This window comes from Homalodisca vitripennis, chromosome 4 (genome assembly GCF_021130785.1).
Source record: "Homalodisca vitripennis isolate AUS2020 chromosome 4, UT_GWSS_2.1, whole genome shotgun sequence".
Taxonomy (NCBI): Eukaryota; Metazoa; Arthropoda; class Insecta; order Hemiptera; family Cicadellidae; genus Homalodisca; species Homalodisca vitripennis.
Genome location: NC_060210.1, coordinates 65,527,769 through 65,547,690, shown reverse-complemented (window position 1 = coordinate 65,547,690; position 19,922 = coordinate 65,527,769).

Sequence of the window (19,922 nt, the reverse complement as noted above, 5' to 3'; positions counted from 1 at the left end):
GATTTTAAAGTGAACCCACCGACGGGCACAATATTGCACAGAACAACTGACAGGGTGACGAGATCTCGTACCTCGAACAGACCACACATTGACCACTCAATATTTTAAAGTGAACTCATCGATGGGCACAATATTGCACAGTACAGATTGACAGGGCAACGTGATCTTGTACCTCGTACAGACCACAAATTGACGAATCAAAATTTTAAAGTGAACTCACCGACGGGCACATTATTGCACAGTACAGATTGACAGAGTGACGAGATCTCGTACCTTGTACAGACGACACATTGACGACTCAAGATTTTACAGTGAACTCACCGACGGGCACAATATTGCACAGTACAGATTGACAGGGTGACGAGATCTCGTACCTCGTACAGACGACCCAATATTTTAAAGTGAACTTACCGACGGACACAATATTGCACAGTACAGTTTGACAGGGTGACGAGATCTCGTACCTCGTACAGATCACACATTGACCACTCAATATTTTAAAGTGAACTCACCGACGGGAACAATATTGCTCAGTACAGATTGACAGGGCAACGTGATCTCGTACCTCGTACAGACCACAAATTGACGAATCAAAGTTTTAAGGTGAACTCACCGACGGGCATATTATTGCACAGTACAGATTGACAGAGTGACGAGATCTCGTACCTCGTACATACCACACATTGACGACCCAATATTTTAAAGTGAACTTACCGACGGACACAATATTGCACAGTACAGATTGACAGGGTGACGAGATCTCGTACCTCGTACAGACCACACATTGACCACTCAATAGTTTAAAGTGAACTCACCGACGGGCACAATATTGCAAACAGTAACAGATTGACAGCGCAACGTGATCTCGTACCTCGTACAGACCACAAATTGACGAATCCAAATTTTAAAGTGAACTCACCGACGGGCACAATATTGCACAGTACAGATTGAAAAAAGTGACGAGATTTCGTACCTCCGTACAGACCACACATTAACAACTCAAGATTTTTAAGTGAACTTACCGACGGACGCAATCTTCCACAGTACAGATTGACAAAGTGACGAGATCTCGTACCTCGTACAGACCACACATTGCCGACTCAAAATTTTAAAGTGAACTCACCGACGGCCACAATATTGCACAGTACAGATTGACAGGGTGATGAGACCTCGTACCTCGCACAGATCACACATTGACCACTCAATATTTTAAAGTGAACTTACCGACGGACACAATCTTGCACAGTACAGATTGACGAAGTGGCGAGATCTCGTACCTCGTACAGACCACACATTGACCACTCAATATTTTAAAAGTGAACTCACCGACGGGCACAATATTGCATAGTACAGATTGAAAAAGTGACGAGATTTCGTACCTCGTACAGACCACACATTGACAACTCAAGATTTTAAAGTGAACTTACCGACGGACGCAATCTTCCACAGTACAGATTGACCAAGTGACGAGATCTCGTACCTCGTATAGACGACCCAATATTTTTAAAGTGAACTTACCGACGGACACAATATTGCACAGTACAGATTGACAAAGTGATGAGATTTCGTACCTCGTACAGACCACACATTGACGACTCCAGATTTTAAAGTGAACCCACCGACGGGCACAATATTGCACAGAACAACTGACAGGGTGACGAGATCTCGTACCTCGAAACAGACCACACATTGACCACATCAATATTTTAAAGTGAACTCATCGATGGGCACAATATTGCACAGTACAGATTGACAGGGCAAACATGATCTTGTACCTCGTACAGACCACAAATTGACGAATCAAAATTTTTTAAAGTGAACTCACCGACGGGCACATTATTGCACAGTACAGATTGACAGAGTGACGAGATCTCGTACCTTGTACACGACACATTGACGACTCAAGATTTTACAGTGAACTCACCGACGGGCACAATATTGCACAGTACAGATTGACAGGGTGACGAGATCTCGTACCTCGTACAGACGACCCAATATTTTAAAGTGAACTTACCGACGGACACACATATTGCACAGTACAGTTTGACAGGGTGACGAGATCTCGTACCTCGTACAGATCACACATTGACCACTCAATATTTTAAAGTGAACTCACCGACGGGAACAATATTGCTCAGTACAGATTGACAGGGGCAACGTGATCTCGTACCTCGTACAGACCACAAATTGACGAAATCAAAGTTAAGGTGAACTCACCGACGGGCATATTATTGCACAGTACAGATTGACAGAGTGACGAGATCTCGTACCTCGTACATACCACACATTGACGACCCAATATTTTAAAGTGAACTTACCGACGGACACAATATTGCACAGTACAGATTGACAGGTGACGAGATCTCGTACCTCGTACAGACCACACATTGACCACTCAATAGTTTAAAGTGAACTCACCGGACGGGCACAATATTGCAAACAGTACAGATTGACAGCGCAAACGTGATCTCGTACCTCGTACAGACCACAAATTGACGAATCCAAATTTTAAAGTGAACTCACCGACGGGCACAATATTGCACAGTAACAGATTGAAAAAGTGACGAGATTTCGTACCTCGTACAGACCACACATTAACAACTCAAGATTTTAAGTGAACTTACCGACGGACGCAATCTTCCACAGTACAGATTGACAAAGTGACGAGATCTCGCACCTCGTACAGACCACACATTGCCGACTCAAAATTTTAAAGTGAACTCAACCGACGGCCACAATATTGCACAGTACAGATTGGACAGGGTGATGAGACCTCGTACCTCGCACAAGATCACACATTGACCACTCAATATTTTAAAGTGAACTTACCGACGGACACAATCTTGCACAGTACAGATTGACGAAGTGGCGAGATCTCGTACCTCGTACAGACCACACATTGACCCACTCAATATTTTAAAGTGAACTCACCGACGGGCACAATATTGCATAGTACAGATTGAAAAAGTGACGAGATTTTCGTACCTCGTACAGACCACACATTGACAACTCAAGATTTTAAAGTGAACTTACCGACGGACGCAATCTTCCACAGTACAGATTGACAAAGTGACGAGATCTCGTACCTCGTATAGACGACCCAATATTTTAAAGTGAACTTACCGACGGACACAATATTGCACAGTACAGTTTGACAGGGTGACGAGATCTCGTACCTCGTACAGATCACACATTGACCACTCAATATTTTAAAGTGAACTCACCGACGGGAACAATATTGCACAGTACAGATTGACAGGGTGACGAGACCTCGTACCTCGCACAGATCACACATTGACAACTCAATATTTTAAAGTGAACTTACCGACGGACACAATCTTGCACAGTACAGATTGACAAAGTGGCGAGATCTCGTACCTCGTACAGACCACACATTGACGACTCAAAATTTAAAAGTGAACTTACCAACGGACTCAATCTTGCACAGTACAGAATGACAAAGTGACGAGATCTCGTACCTCGTACAGACCACACATTGACAACTCAATATTTTAAAGTGAACTCACCGACGGGCAAAATATTGCACAGAACAGATTGATAGGGTGACGAGATCTCGTACCTCGTACAGACCACATATTGACGACTCAATATTGTAAAGTGAACTTACCGACGGGCATACTATTGCACAGTATAGATTGACAGGGGGACGAGACCTCGTGCCTCGTACAGACCACACATTGACGACTCAATATTTTAAAATGAACTCACCGACGAGCACAATATTGTACAACGTACGTATTGGCAAACTTAAAATTGTACAGTGTTCCCTACACAAACCTTACTTGATTTGTATTGTATGTCAGTATTGCAAAGAGAAAGACGAAATGGCTCAATATTGTGCAGTATACGGATTGAAGCACATAATATTGCCCATCGTACAAACTATCAAGGTCTGTATTGTCAGAGATCAATAATAGAAGGTATTGGTAATATTACAGATGGACGAACTCAATGTTATGCAGTGTACAGACTGAAGCAAATAATATTGTACAACATACAAACTAACAAAGCTCAGTAATGCCAGCGACCAATGAAACAGGTCTGCGATGAAAAAGTTGTTGTATATTTTACTGGTGGGAGTAACATTATGTTTTGTACTGATTAACGAAAAATAGTGAAAACCCCCCTCAACGATAGATGTCATAAGTTTTACCTGAAATTTTGCTACTTTCAGGAGTGGTTCTATATTCATACGATTTTTTTATGTTATAGCCAATCTTAGTGGTCCATTTAGTCTGAATTATAGCCCCTTAATGATGAACAGGTAACTAAAAAATGTGAGTATGTTATTTACAATCAACAATGTGTTTACTCGATTTATATGAATCTAAACTGGGTAAATCCAGTTCCTACTGGAACAAGACTGTCTGTCTGCTCCCACCCCAACCCTAATGTTTGCTAGTCGTAGAATGGAACGACACTATGTCAAGCAGACGTGGCCGATCAGAAAGGCTCTTATTCCTCGAGTTGAAAATGTTGAAAGACAAAGTTTTGTGAATCCTAAAAAAGATTTTACTTCCAGCACTCCATATCAAATTTTGGCTTTGAAACAGTTTGTGAAAGCGTTGAAAAAAGTAGGAAAGTGTTTTAAGTATTTTCTGAACAGTTTCTTGGTGTATCCGATGCTAAGCTGGAAAAATGAGTCTGTTAGACCTGACATAGGAAAACTTTTAATCGATGAAAGTTTTGTCAGTAAAATGGAAATACAAGAAAAACAATGCTTGGAATTAATTTAAACTTGTTGTCACAGACCAATAATATAGGTATTGTCCACATTAAGACGAGTGGACTCGGTGTTGTGCAGTGTAGGACAGACAATATTGAATATTCTACAGATTGATGAGCTCAGTATTATGCAGACTACAGACTGACAGACTCAATATTGTACATTATATATACTATCTGGTCCAACATTGCACAGAGTAGAAACCGAGGCCTACAGTGTTTTTGTTTCCTTGCTTTCAGGGCCTTATCTGAAAGAGATGGGGGAGATGGTTAGTTTGTTGGCTTTTGGTATTAAAGATTTTTAAATAATAGTAGATAATCGGGCCTTTAATGAGTTATTAAAGCTCAGATAACAACATGTAATAACAATGACAAAGTCTCATGTCCCTAAATCTCCCTGAATATATTGTAGATGTGTGTGTGTGTGTGTGTGTGTGTGTTCACAGTTCACAGTTCACAGTTCACAGTTCACAGTTCACAACCACCTTTATTAAAAAAATTTCATAATTTTACAATGTATTTTCCCAATGCACCATGCAAGGTGCGCGCGGGAACATCTTAAACTATATTATTGTTAATTACTGTTTGATGCTGGCAGTCCTCATGCAACAGTCCATTCTATATTACAAGTAGAAATTTGTTGATTTTTTTCAGACTGAAATTTAAACTTTCACTGTAAGAATTGAGGGTATCTACTGTATAATCCATCGTGCTATGCATTAACGCTAAATATTCAACAAAGATACATTGAAACTACACATGAAATTGATTAATCAATTACCTCGCACCGATTCCGCACAATTACCCTATACAATAACTCTAATTTCAACAATGTATAATAATAAATAAGAAACAATGTGTGTGTGTGTGTGTGTGTGTGTGTCTTAATTTTCATTTTCTGTGTTGATGTTTATGTTGATTTTGTTCTTATAGCCCTACTTATATATTTTTTTAATTTCTTGAAGACGGATTAAGCCGAAATATAGAAATTGTTTAACATCTTCCAATTTCTTATTGAAGATTAATATAATATATATGGATGTGTGTGTGTGTGTGTGTGTGTGTGTGTGTTGTGTGTGTGTGTGTGTGTGTGTGTGTGTGTGTGTGTGTGTGTGTGTGTGTGTGTGTGTGTGCTTGTTCTTACACAATTAATTGTTAACGTTATTCATGCCTATTTTAACGCCTTGCAGTACTTCATCGTTTCTTCAAACGTACTTTTTTCAAAATTCTGTAAATACTGGACCAGTTGGTATTCAAGTTCGAATGTAAGTATTATCGATTGTCTGCTATATTATTTCCAAACACCTGTGTCGTCAAATTTCATGTTGCCAAACCCGCCTGGATTCCAGTCTGAGGTCTCATTAGAAGGTAATGCTCTGCCTTGTGTTAAGACTACATTTACGCAAAGAGTAAACCACGTTAAAATGTAGTGATAGTTGTAATATTTTTATTGTAAGGGCGGTTTCCACATATCTCCAACTGTTTTGTTACTGTGAATCCTTGAATGAAGATGTATAAAAATATAAACGAGAATACTGGAATGATGTTTCCCCGGCGGTAGAGGAAGGCACAGTTGTCGTTTAATTAATTAGCGCACGTAGCGGAGCGTGCCGGGTTTTCACTGTTCAGAGTTTTACTGTGAAACGTGAAAGCGAGGGTGGACGGGGGTTCTGTCAGAGCGACAGAACTGGAATGAGGAGACCGAATGATGTTTCCCCGGCGGTAGAGGAAGACACAGTTGTCAGTCGTTTAATTAATTAGCGCACGTAGCGGAGCGTGCCGGGTTTTCACTGTTCAGAGTTTTACTGTGAAACGTGAAAGCGAGGGTGGACGGGGGTTCTGTCAGAGCGACAGAACTGGAATGAGGAGACCGAATGATGTTTCCCCGGCGGTAGAGGAAGACACAGTTGTCGGTCGTTTAATTAATTAGCGCACGTAGCGGAGCGTGCCGGGTTTTCACTGTTCGGAGTTTTACTGTGAAACGTGAAAGCGAGGGTGGACGGGGGTTCTGACAGAGCGACAGAACTGGAATGAGGAGGACCGAATGATGTTTCCCCGGCGGTAGAGGAAGACACAGTTGTCGGTCGTTTAATTAATTAGCGCACGTAGCGGAGCGTGCCGGGTTTTCACTGTTCGGAGTTTTACTGTGAAACGTGAAAGCGAGGGTGGACGGGGGTTCTGACAGAGCGACAGAACTGGAATGAGGAGGACCGAATGATGTTTCCCCGGCGGTAGAGGAAGACACAGTTGTCGGTCGTTTAATTAATTAGCGCACGTAGCGGAGCGTGCCGGGTTTTCACTGTTCGGAGTTTTACTGTGAAACGTGAAAGCCAGGGTAGTTGAGGGGGTTCTGACAGAGCGACAGAACTGGAATGAGGAGGACCGAATGATGTTTCCCCGGCGGTAGAGGAAGACACAGTTGTCGGTCGTTTAATTAATTAGCGCACGTAGCGGAGCGTGCCGGGTTTTCACTGTTCGGAGTTTTACTGTGAAACGTGAAAGCGAGGGTGGACGGGGGTTCTGACAGAGCGACAGAACTGGAATGAGGAGGACCGAATGATGTTTCCCCGGCGGTAGAGGAAGACACAGTTGTCGGTCGTTTAATTAATTAGCGCACGTAGCGGAGCGTGCCGGGTTTTCACTGTTCGGAGTTTTACTGTGAAACGTGAAAGCGAGGGTGGACGGGGGTTCTGACAGAGCGACAGAACTGGAATGAGGAGGACCGAATGATGTTTCCCCGGCGGTAGAGGAAGACACAGTTGTCGGTCGTTTAATTAATTAGCGCACGTAGCGGAGCGTGCCGGGTTTTCACTGTTCGGAGTTTTACTGTGAAACGTGAAAGCCAGGGTAGTTGAGGGGGTTCTGACAGAGCGACAGAACTGGAATGAGGAGGACCGAATGATGTTTCCCCGGCGGTAGAGGAAGACACAGTTGTCGGTCGTTTAATTAATTAGCGCACGTAGCGGAGCGTGCCGGGTTTTCACTGTTCGGAGTTTTACTGTGAAACGTGAAAGCGAGGGTGGACGGGGGGGTTCTGACAGAGCGACAGAACGGTGTGGCGTGGTGTGGTGGAGGGATAGGCTAATTGGGGTATAAAATGTGAACGGCAGCGCGAGGCTCGATACTGTCCGGACGGCAAGCCTGCCACCCTACTCCCACAACCCCCAACCCCCGACCACAACCCCTCCCACCCCATTACTCTCTTCCACCCCGTCATAATGACGAGGTCAATCACACCACAAACTGCCCTGTCCCTGACGTGTTGGCCTTGTTTATCACCGGATAACGCTTTTATATTGCGACATTTATCCTATGATCGATGAAACGTAGAGTATTTTCAATGACAAAAAGGCGACAATGCAGAGGCTGTAGAGAAGGATAATTTGATAACTTTACTATCGGTCCAATTATATCCTTTGTTGCCAATCCAATGACTTGTTACCGCATTTAAGGATTTAAAGAAAGATATTAACAGGATACTGCTAATAACATTTTACACATGTATAACACTTTTAAAAGGTTGATTAATTACTTTGGTACGGTATCTTGAGAGTGAAGAAGTGTTCCAATTATACTACAGGACGTTGCGCCGCTAAGGATTGGTTGAAGAGGATTTCCAGTCTCTCAGGAACATTTTCCAGCAGCGGGCCTTGCTGTGAGTAATTGAAACTCCTCGCCTCGCCGCATCTACGTCGTTTCGGCGTAATTACTTATATCTACAGACTTTTCACAGCTCTAGAATTTATTATTTTATTTCTTGCTGATGAACTAGTCACAGTATTAGTATTGTTTTGTATATTGTATATATATATATATATATATATATATATATATATATATATATATACAAATATATATAAAACAAAACCAACAACATGTACTATGTTCAAATATAACCATGTGTACTTTTACTTGAACATGGTTTTCTAGAAAAACAACCGCATATTTTGGAAACGTTACATTGATGATATGTTCAAGATACGGACATATAGTAATTAACATTTACAAAATTTGTACAATCACAGAACACTTTCTACAACCTAAAGTTTACGTGTAGGATATCTGATTCTTTGTGAGTTTTCTGTATATAGATATTTAGATTGAAAATCAGAAGTTAAAAACTAAAATCAATATAAAAAACACGAAGACATTTCAATACCTACATTATGACAGTTGTCATCCATCCCATTCCAATATATATATATATATATATATATATATATATATATATATATATATATATTGATATTTTATTATCAGCGTGTTCTAAAAGGGGGTTATCATCGACAACTTCTATAAAACAAACTGAATACTAAATCACTAACAATTGAAACAAATAAAATTAAATTTCATAATAATGATAAAAAGTTTTTAACAAAATACAACCCATGACATTTTAAAATGAACAATATTCTTCGAGTAGCATACAGTTTATTGGATAGCTCTTATTTAATTAGCAACATTTTCTAATACATTTCAAAAATGAAACTTAGAAAACCACCAGTTTTGAAAGACATTTTATTACACCCATAATTGGCTAAGCACAAAGGACAAGAAAAAATAACAGTTTGATCACATCCTTGCAAAACCATGGTTGTTTAGTATGCAACACGCGCTCTACTTCAAAAACATTTTCAAGAAGATCTACACAAAAATGGTACAGTATATTTGAAGACTTTTCCTGTGAATAAAACATATTGTTTATCAAATTCAATGCAAGTTATGCCCTAAAAATGACATAGGCTCAACACTAAATTCTCTTAGAACAAGGATGACAGAGCACAGGTATGTATACAGGGTGTACATAAAGTCCTGCACGGGTATAATATTTTCTGAACGATAACAGATAAATCAACAAGATTTGGTACATTAATACTACACCTAAAAATCTACTTTTTGAAGGAACTATCAGTTTTCTGTAATATCATGGGGGACGTCCCGCAAGGAGTCGGAAGGAAATCTTAAATAGGAGCATAGGTCAATATGCACATCATTTTAAAGGGCTTATCTAGCAGAGTTTAATGCCGCAAACCGCACTCAAAAAGATTGATCCAGTACAAAATGGCGGCTGTTCAAAGGTTTTACTTGGTTACATTTTATTAGTAGCCATAACCCCAGTACAACAAAACTGAAACCAAACGAATACTGCAGCTAACTACTACATTATGCTTGTCAGTTGTACAGAAGTGAATTATGACGTTAGTTGTCCTCAAGGGTTACAAATTTGGTCCTAATATATTGATAACGGGGAAAACCTGATAACAGTAACAATTAGAAATCTGTTATCTTTGGGTCGCAGTTAGGACTTTCCTATTAGCCAGTCTATTCCTGGTAGGCTATTCTAGTTTTCTTGTTTTAGTAGTGCTGTCCATCCCGCATAGGTCAATATGGACATCATTCCAAGGGCTTATCTAGCAGAGTTTAATGCCGCAAACCGCACTCAAAAAGATTGATCCAGTACGAAATGGCGGCTGTTCAAATGTTTTATTTAAAAAATATGTTTACTTACCGAATGTTTTCAGAGTAAATGTTCGAATTGTGAATGTTCGGCTGCCTCTCGTGAAAGTAGTCATTAAATAAATGGCATGCTTCCTCGTGTGATCGTCTGTTATTTCCCCAACCAACCATCATAAGAAGTGTTATACGTTCACGTTCGTCAAGCGACATAGTGTAGTTGAAGAACTACAAGCAATACGACAAACTCTTTTGTACTAAAGCGCACTGATAGAAAGGATGGACAGCACTACTAAAACAAGAAAACTAGAATAGCCTACTATGAGTAGACTGGCTAATAGGAAAGTCCTAACTGCGACCCAAAGATAACAGATTTCTAATTCTTACTGTTATCAGGTTTTCCCCGTTATCAATATATTAGGACCAAATTTGTAACCCTTGAAGATAACTAACGTCATAATTCACTTCTGTACAACTGACAAGCATAATGTAGTAGTTAGCTGCAGTATTCGTTTGGTTGCAGTTTTGTTTTACTGGGGTTATGGCTACTAATAAAATGTAACCAAGTAAAACCTTTGAACAGCCGCCATTTTGTACTGGATCAATCTTTTTGAGTGCGGTTTGCGGCATTAAACTCTGATACATAAGTCCTTTAAAATGATGTGCATATTGACCTATGCTCCTATTTAAGATTTCCTTCCGACTCCTTGCGGGACGTCCCCATGATATTACAGAAAACTCATAGTTCCTTCAAAAAGTAGATTTTTAAGTGTAGTATTGATGTACCAAATCTTGTTGATTTATCTGTTATCGTTCAGAAAATATTATACCCGTGCAGGACTTTATGTACACCCTGTATAAACATAAAAAGACAGAGCAACCTGTAGTGGCACATGGCTTGAAACATAATTTAAATTGCTAAGAAACATATTCAGTGAAACCAATTAAAAAGATATCACAAAATTTAAGTAAAAAAAGTCTAAGAACCATGGAACAAGCCCATAAGCCCATCGCAAAATCACAATTTTCAAATAGATTAAATTTAAGGTGACTTAGTCAACAAAATTAATTTATAAAATCAAATGATATGTTTACCACTCTACTGCATTCATTCTTTATTTTGATTTTCTGTGTTGATGCTCTTTTATTGTGTTTTTATAGCCCTATTTATAATATTTTGTTTAATATCCTGAAGATGGTTTTGCTTAATAAACCGAAATATAGAAATTCCTTATTAATATTTCTGATTTAGAAGATTTATATATAAATATGTGTGTGTGTGTGTGTGTGTGTGTGTGTGTGTGTGTGTGTGTGTGTGTGTGTGTGTGTGTGTGTGTGTGTGTGTGTGTGTGTGTGTGTGTGTGTGTGTGTGTGTGTGTGTGTGAAACTTGGAAAAACTTGCAAATATATGTTACTAGGTTAAGAAAAATGGCACAACTTTTTTTCGGGTGGTTTCAATAAATGCTGTACCGTTTGTTTAAAAAAATGTATTACATGTTTTGATTCTAGTACATTTTTTATACAGGAAATAGTTTTTAAGAAATTCATCTTCAAAGATTTTAACAAGCCGCCGTTTTGAATTTTGTTCACTAAAAATTTGCAATTAAAAAAAATATGATCTTAACTAGATTAGCAAATGCTGAAAATTTAATCTTTCTACCTTTAATAATTGTTTTTTAGAAAAAAATGTAATGTACAAAACACAAATAGACGGACAGATGGAAAACGATAACTTTTAGGACGTACATTTATAGGAACTTTTGGTTTGCTTTGACCCCAGGAACAACCTCCTGAAGTTTGCCGGTGTATTTCAGTTACACCCTATATATAAGTATGTTGGTGCAAGTATCGCTACATAATCGGAGCATTGAACATTTATTTTGATTTTTTGTTGTGATTATCAGTTTGATTCAATATTATTTGATTGAAATTGTTCCCTGATAGGTCTTATCATTATAAATTCGATGCATAATAATAGCAAATAAAAGCGTTTGGTCTATATAAATCAAATCTATGTTCTGAAAGAGGTTGTCCATAAACCACGAACTACAGATTCGACAGTATATATTGTTATTATCCACCCCCAGACTCCCACTATCTTTCGCCCACAACTGACATTACCTTCACACCCCAGTCACGAGTATCACGACTGCTCGTCACTCAACCGGATCTTAAGAGCGGTCGACTCCACAAGCCATGCCCACTGGCGTATGTGTATGTAGGCCGCTGCTAGAAGATAGTGGTTGTCTCGTATATGTTTGTCGTTCCAAACATAGAAAGATGGATGAAATAAGAAGGATGTATTTGACAAACCTTATTATACGAATAATATATGAATGGTTATCTCACCTGAATTGTAATCTCACCTGAATGCATATCTCACCTGAATGCATATATCTCACCTGAATGCATATACCTCACCTGAATGGTTATCTCACCTGAATACATATATCTCACTTGAATGGTTATCTCACCTGAATTCATATCTCACCTGAATGCATATATCTCACCTGAATGCATATATCTCACCTGAATGCATATATCTCACCTGAATTCATATCTCACCTGAATGCATATATCTCACCTGAATGCATATATCTCACCTGAATGCATATATACCACCTGAATGGTTATCTCAACTAAATGCATATATATCACCTGAATGCATATATCTCACCTGAATGCATATATCTTACCTGAATGGTTATCTCACCTGAATGCATATATCTCACCTTAATGTTTATCTCACCTTTACTGGAAATAAGTTATTAATCGCTTAGAGTATGTTATAGCGGTTGGAAGAAACTAAACTAATAATAGAAACCCGAAATGAATAAATAAGTTTCCGCGATACCATGTTTTAATAATAACTTTTTATTTAAAACTCACTTATCCTACTATTTAGTACACCTTGGTATGATATATTAACTGTGAAGGAAACAGGATTTTTCCGGATATTTGCCATCGTTCAGTGAAACAATAAATCAGTAACACTACGTTTCGAGATCTGCAATCTGATCTCTTCTTCAGGTAACTAACCTAATACATAATTACAAACTAGGTTAAAATAAACAAATCATACCAAAGCGTTGTGGCACGCCTAAGTCAGGAATTACAACCACCATGTTGTTTGTCAACTTCACTAACTCTAAAAACATGCACTTAATATAAAACTATACACATCATTAAACTGAACTACAGAATACAGGGCACAATAGGTCTGCATTCGTCTACCAACAACCTACGACTGACCAGAGGGCACTAGCCAATGGCAATCGTCACGGCAGACAAAAACAAGATGGCGGAAATAAAAATGAAGGGGGGGGCAGGAATAGGCCCTTTTTATTATTATTGGTTCATGCGAGATGAACTTCTTAAAACCATATTGTGACTCCGCATTGGTTTATTACAAATATCTGATCCGTTTGATACTTATGTTATTCTTTTTAGTTCCTTTTTTATAATTGGCAACCAAAGCGGCCTAATCTCGACTGATGGTTGACTGATTGGTTGGTTTGCCAATTTAATGTATGTTGCCTCAATTAATTTCCTTTTGAAGAAATGTGGTTCCTATATATTAACTGTCTTTAGTCATAATAGTCGAAATACTCTACATACAGAAGTGAGTTAAAAGTATATTTGTGTTTATTTTTAGCTAATTAGTATTAGGTTGGTACAAAAGCTTTCAGGGTTTATATATATATATATATATATATATATATATATATATATATATATATATATATAAGTTCCAAATATTATAACTTCAGTAATACTGATTCGATTCCATCGCGATGAGCTCCGGCAGAATCCGCAAATTTTTTACCACGTGTCATAAGTCGATCGATTCCGTCAGTGAAAAAATCTGGTGCTAGTTATTCGATAACGTTGACGAAACCTCGATTAGCGAAGATTCAACCGGTGAGAAAGTTATCAAAGTACTTGAAAAAGTGATAGTCGGTTGGCGAAAGGTCTGGGGAGTATGGGGTGGGGCAGAGCTTAAACATTCAAATCGTTTAATTTTCCGACGGTGATATGTGGAACGTGCGAACCACAGGCGTTGTCGTGGAGCAGGATCGAACCTCTTCTGTTGACCAGTACCGGCTGCTGCTGACACAATTTTCGGATAATTTCATCAATTTCCTCACAATAGGACTTTGCTGTAATTGTTTGGCCAGGTTCCAAAGCATTTTAGTGGATTACACCAGCTGCCGACCACCAGACTGTAATCATAGTCTGATTTTGATAGATTTTCGCTGTTGGGAAGTACCTGCGAGGCTTGTTGGCGTCAAACCACTGTTTCGAACGTCTCCGATTATCGTACAGGATCAAAATTTCATCGCACGTCATGATTTGATCCCAAAAAGGATAGTTTTGGTTTTGCTGAAGCAAAGAAGAACATACCTCTAAACGTGACAATTTCTGTCTATCGTTTAAATTGTGGAGCACCCGTTTTTCGAGCTTTTTCACCTTTCCAATACGTTATACTCGTGAACCATCTAACCATATGTGAACCATATGCCCGAGTAAAGATGGGATCACAAACCAAAAGATTAAATGTACTGGGTATTCTCATAGGTGCATTACAGAATCTCAAGCCGGATCACGTCCCCCTTATTGGTAATTTCATTGAACCAGTGTCCAAAACTGGCACTGAATTTTGATCCACCATGTTTCAGTTCACTGCTGTACGTGTTGTTACGATTGTAATAGTGATATGAATGTACTTGTGTATAGAAGTATATTTGAATGATGGCTGTATTTTGGAAAGTCCAGTTGGCTTTCCATTTTTATGAAAATACATTTTTATTTAAAAACGTAAAGTTTAACTCTTCGTATTATTTACAAACTCTGTTATTTGGCTAAAAATTAAGTCAGAAATTGCTCACCGCCTTCCTCACCGAGCCATGCTGGGGCCACAGTGCTCTGCGTGTAGGAGGGAGACTGCCTTAGCACCTATTGGGCTCTGACGTCACGCTTGGGAGGTGCTTATCCAGTGCACGTACATGGTCAAGGCACAAAATTAGCATCCCTCAATTTCAAAATTTCCCAGTTATTTCATACATATTAGACTAATGCATTATTGTTCCAATACAGCAACCATAACATTTAACAACAATGTTACAAACTATAACCGGTTACAGGACATTTTCCTTCACTAATTTTACAAAAACAAAACACTGCGTTACGAGGAACCAATGTTCGTCCCCATACAGTTTAAGTTTTTATGAACTTTAAACAACTCTGTATTATATTTCTGGAATTACATTTATTTAAATTAAATATATTTATCGTTTACTATTCAATATATTTTTCAATCACATAAAGCCATTACATTTCTTTATAAGTGTATTTAGAATATTAATTATTGCCTGTAAAGGTATTTTAACTATTAAAACGAGTTAATTGGCACGATAATGTTTAGTAGCGTCTCTTGTTTCAATGTCGGAGAGCATAAAATAGTAAAAAATGTAATATAATAGTAATCCTTCTGATTGTTTGCAACAACTTTAAAACTGTACAATTATTTACATGTTAAAATTATGTGTAGAATACAAACAATTTTTGACAAGCAAGATTCAGCCTGTAAAGCAGAGTTTCCCAAAAGTTTTGGACTCAAGGTCCCCTTTAGGTTTGTACTACTTTCCACGGCTCCAACCCCTGCGGCACCGCTCATCAGAATAGAGTCGATGAGGAATAACAATAAAGTATTGTGACTTTATAATTCACATCATAATTTATTCACATCGGTAAAACATTTACCTGTATGCCTATTTTAAATTAGCCATCATAAAAATATCAAATAAAAATTGTGTTTCTACTACATTTTAAAATATCTACTATTCATTTTTGTTGAGAAAAATACTTCTATTATATTATTGTTAGACTTGATGTAGTACAATTAAATAGTATAGATTAAAAAAAGAAAAGTACAAAGATTTTAACATTCTAAATATTGTTTTAATAATAATGAATGCTTCATAAAAAATACTTTAGTTTAGTTAGTCAGATTATATCCACTCAAACTAATCACATTTCGTAATATTCGTTTAAAGTTTGACACAAGCCAATCGGAAATGTTTGCTAAAAGTCTATGCGAAGGATGAGACTGTCCCTTCCATTATTACATCAAAATCTGAATTCTTTTTCGAAACTGCAACACACCCTAGTTTTGAAATTTTTAAGTTTCGTCTGCATTTCAATTTGATGACCGCCACAGCTGAGAAGCACGCTTTACAAAAGTAAAAAGTTGCAAAGGGTATCAACACAAGCAACGCTTTTCTGGCAATTTGCAGGGTTTCCTTTTCTGACTTTATACCAAAACTATAGAAAATAATTCGTTTTGAATCCAGTCTTTAACGAGGTATTTGTTGGGAATTCTTCACCAGTTTTTACTCTCTTCAAGGTTTAGATATATTTCTTTGTTAAATGGATTTGATACTCACATAATAGAGTTGTCATCGTTGATAGGGAGATATTCTTCAAAATACACTCAGTTCGGAAAATTCTTTCTTCAATAAACTGTTTAAGGCAGTAAATGTTGTGTATTCACCTGTAGCCATGATAGCCATCCAAAAATCTAGATTCTATTTAAAAACTTCAGCTTTGTATGACATGCGATATTTGTGTCACAACACATTTTTGCTACTCAATGTCATCCTTATTGGCTTGTCTGGGTGGAGTGATGTTTAGCGTCAAGGTAAAACGTTCCAAGAAATAGTTGCAAGTGTGCCTCACCAGAATGCTCGCTATTCATGTGATGTCGTACAATCTCTTTTGTTAGTCTTAATTGTTTTAATGAAAAAGTAATTTGAAGTAATTTGTGGAGCTCTAGGTATATTAATTATCATTAAATAATTCGATATGACATTATGAATCTGGTACAGCGTGAAAGCAATAATAAAAATGCACAAGGCATTTTTCCGTCTGCACTGAAGACAGCAAAAGTGATTCCAATTTTCAAAAAGGACGATCCTTGCATATCCAGCAACTATCGTCCGATTTCAATTCTTCCCACCTTCAGCAAAATTTTCGAAAAAACGTTTCTCAAACAACTTGAAAAGTTCCTCAATCATTTTGAAATCATCTGTCCTGAACAGTTTGGGTTCAGGAAAAACAAGTCAACCATTGATGCTGTGACGGATCTCATCAACAACGTTGTCGATGGCCTGGAGAGGAGAGGAGAGGAGAACATGTGCTCAGCATATTTCTTGACCTCTCCAAAGCTTTTGACTGTGTGCATCATGCGACACTGTTGCACCAGTTGTGGACAAGTGGTATTCGGGGTCTGCCGCACCGTTGGCTCTCGTCTTACCTCGCGGACAGAGAGCAGTGCGTGCAGATTGCGAATGCTCTGTCAGACAAAGTAAAAATGCCCTATGGTGTCCCTCAGGGATCAATATTAGGGCCAGTCCTTTTCATATTATACGTCAACAGACTGAATTATTCAATCCAGAATGGAAAAGTGGTTCAGTATGCTGACGACACGACTCTCTGTATCAGATCAAAATCAAAACAAGATCTCGAGGTGAAATCATTCATTGAGGTGAATTCATGCATTGAACATTTCTCAAAACTCAATTTGAAAACAAACAGTTCGAAATCAAATGTGATGAATTTTTGCCTTCGGCAACAAGAGCATTGGCGACCCGCAGTGATGGTGGATGACGTACTCTTGGAAGAGCCGCTGGGATGAAAATCCTTGAAATTATCAACAAACAATTTCCCAGTCCTGATGTCCAGTTACCATGAAATTCCAAATACTTGTTAACTGCCTTGTTTATTGACTCTCACATTTAAGTATTGTGTGTTTAATACCTCAAATGTTGACGCATGCAATGCAATTAATTGTGAAATTGTTGATGCAATAAAGAATATTATTATTATTAATATATATTTTAAGTTTTTTCACGCTATATGTTATTTTCTTAATCGGTGTGTTTGAAACGCGGCACCCCTGTCAGGATTTCAATGCGCCCCAAGGTCCGGCGGTGCACATTTTGGGAAGCCCTGCCGTAAGGTGTCGTATTGGGTATATAAAATGTCCTCTATATTTTCTACAAACCTTTCTAAGCATATAAATAGATTCTTTATTACTGTTATAGTGTACGCATTTAATTGCAAAGACTAACTAAACTAATATTTTAGTAAATTAGTTATTTTAGGTTTAATGCGGCAATTTAAAGTTAAAACAGCCTTTCGTGTTCATGGAGTTGATGCAATGTAGATAATAAATATTTGTAACAGTTCGTTTGGATTTGTTTCTTTGAATATTCAATTCACGAAATATCTACGCTACACTACTATTTCGATGTTAATTCATGAGAATACGAAGTAGTGCGCGAGAGAGAGAGAGAGAGAGAGAGAGAGAGGGGGGGGGGGGGGAGGGAGGGAGAGAGAGAGAGAGAGGGAGAGAGAGAGAGAGAGAGAGAGAGAGAGAGAGAGAGAGAGAGAGAGAGAGAGAGAGAGAGAGAGAGATAGTGAATATTCCCCATCATAATTCCCCTACGTCAATGCGGTACAGTATGCTCAAAATATAACTTTCATATTCACTATCGTTTTAATTTGATCATAAAAAATGTAAACAATGCAATAATAATCTAAACACATGTTTTAGACAAAAACAAATGCCGTCCTCCTCCGTAGGCTAATAGTTATAGTGTCGGCTCTCTAACCGAGATATCGCGGGTTCAAATCCCGGGGAGGTCCAATCATGTACTTTGACAATAAAAACCAGTGAACATCGAAGCCGGCATAGCTAAGACACTGAGGTTTAAATGAGAAAAAAAACAAATGCATATGATTTTGTTCTATACAAGATGCTGATTTTATAAAAAGACTTGTTCTATACAGTTCTAGGGTAAAATAATTAAAGCGCATGTGTTAACCAGGCACCGATCACTGCGGCCCGAAGTGTACATTTGCTACATTATTCTCAAACTAACCCATTAAGTCTTCTATAGATAATCCCGTTCTCGTTTACATTTGTCAATTAAATTGAAGATGGCATATGTACATGTTAATTAATTAGATCATTACAGACTGTAACGGATTATTTTAACGATATACTGTTGAAGAGGAATAATATAATAATAATAGTGTTTTATCTTTACACAATGTGTATGGATAGTTCATGAAATTAAAAGAAGTTTATATATTTTATGAAGCAAATTAAAATTAAAAATATATCAAACTACATCGCAAACTAACAATTTGTTCTTTGTTTACAAATATAGTAGATTCGTTATTGTTATTTAAAAAATTACCACTATTGTTGAATTGTTAGTTAACGCGACGCTTGTATGACTCGTACGCTTCCTCAGCTGCATAGAACAGCTCATTTCCTCCCTACTCCTTGTGACATAGCTATTACCTGTGGTTGCAATTGCCGCTCAGCCAAGCTCAGTCTACTGCTTTGTTTGGTCTGTTCAGTTACGCTTGTTTCAATTACATCTTTTCACACGATGAGGTTTCTCCAATAAGCAACTAAAACGGGAAAGTGAATTTTAACAATCTGTGCAACATTACTTCTAGAAGAATTTCGTGATAAATGTTGTGCATGGGTATAAATGTAGATGTTAAATTCTTTCTGGATGATACAAATTGATCAAGACAAATAATCTTTGATTTCCTGTACTAACTGGTGTTTTGTATTAATTGGAGATCATTACTTGTCCTTTTAATATTTTTAATCCAAATATTATTTTTGTAAACGTGAGTAA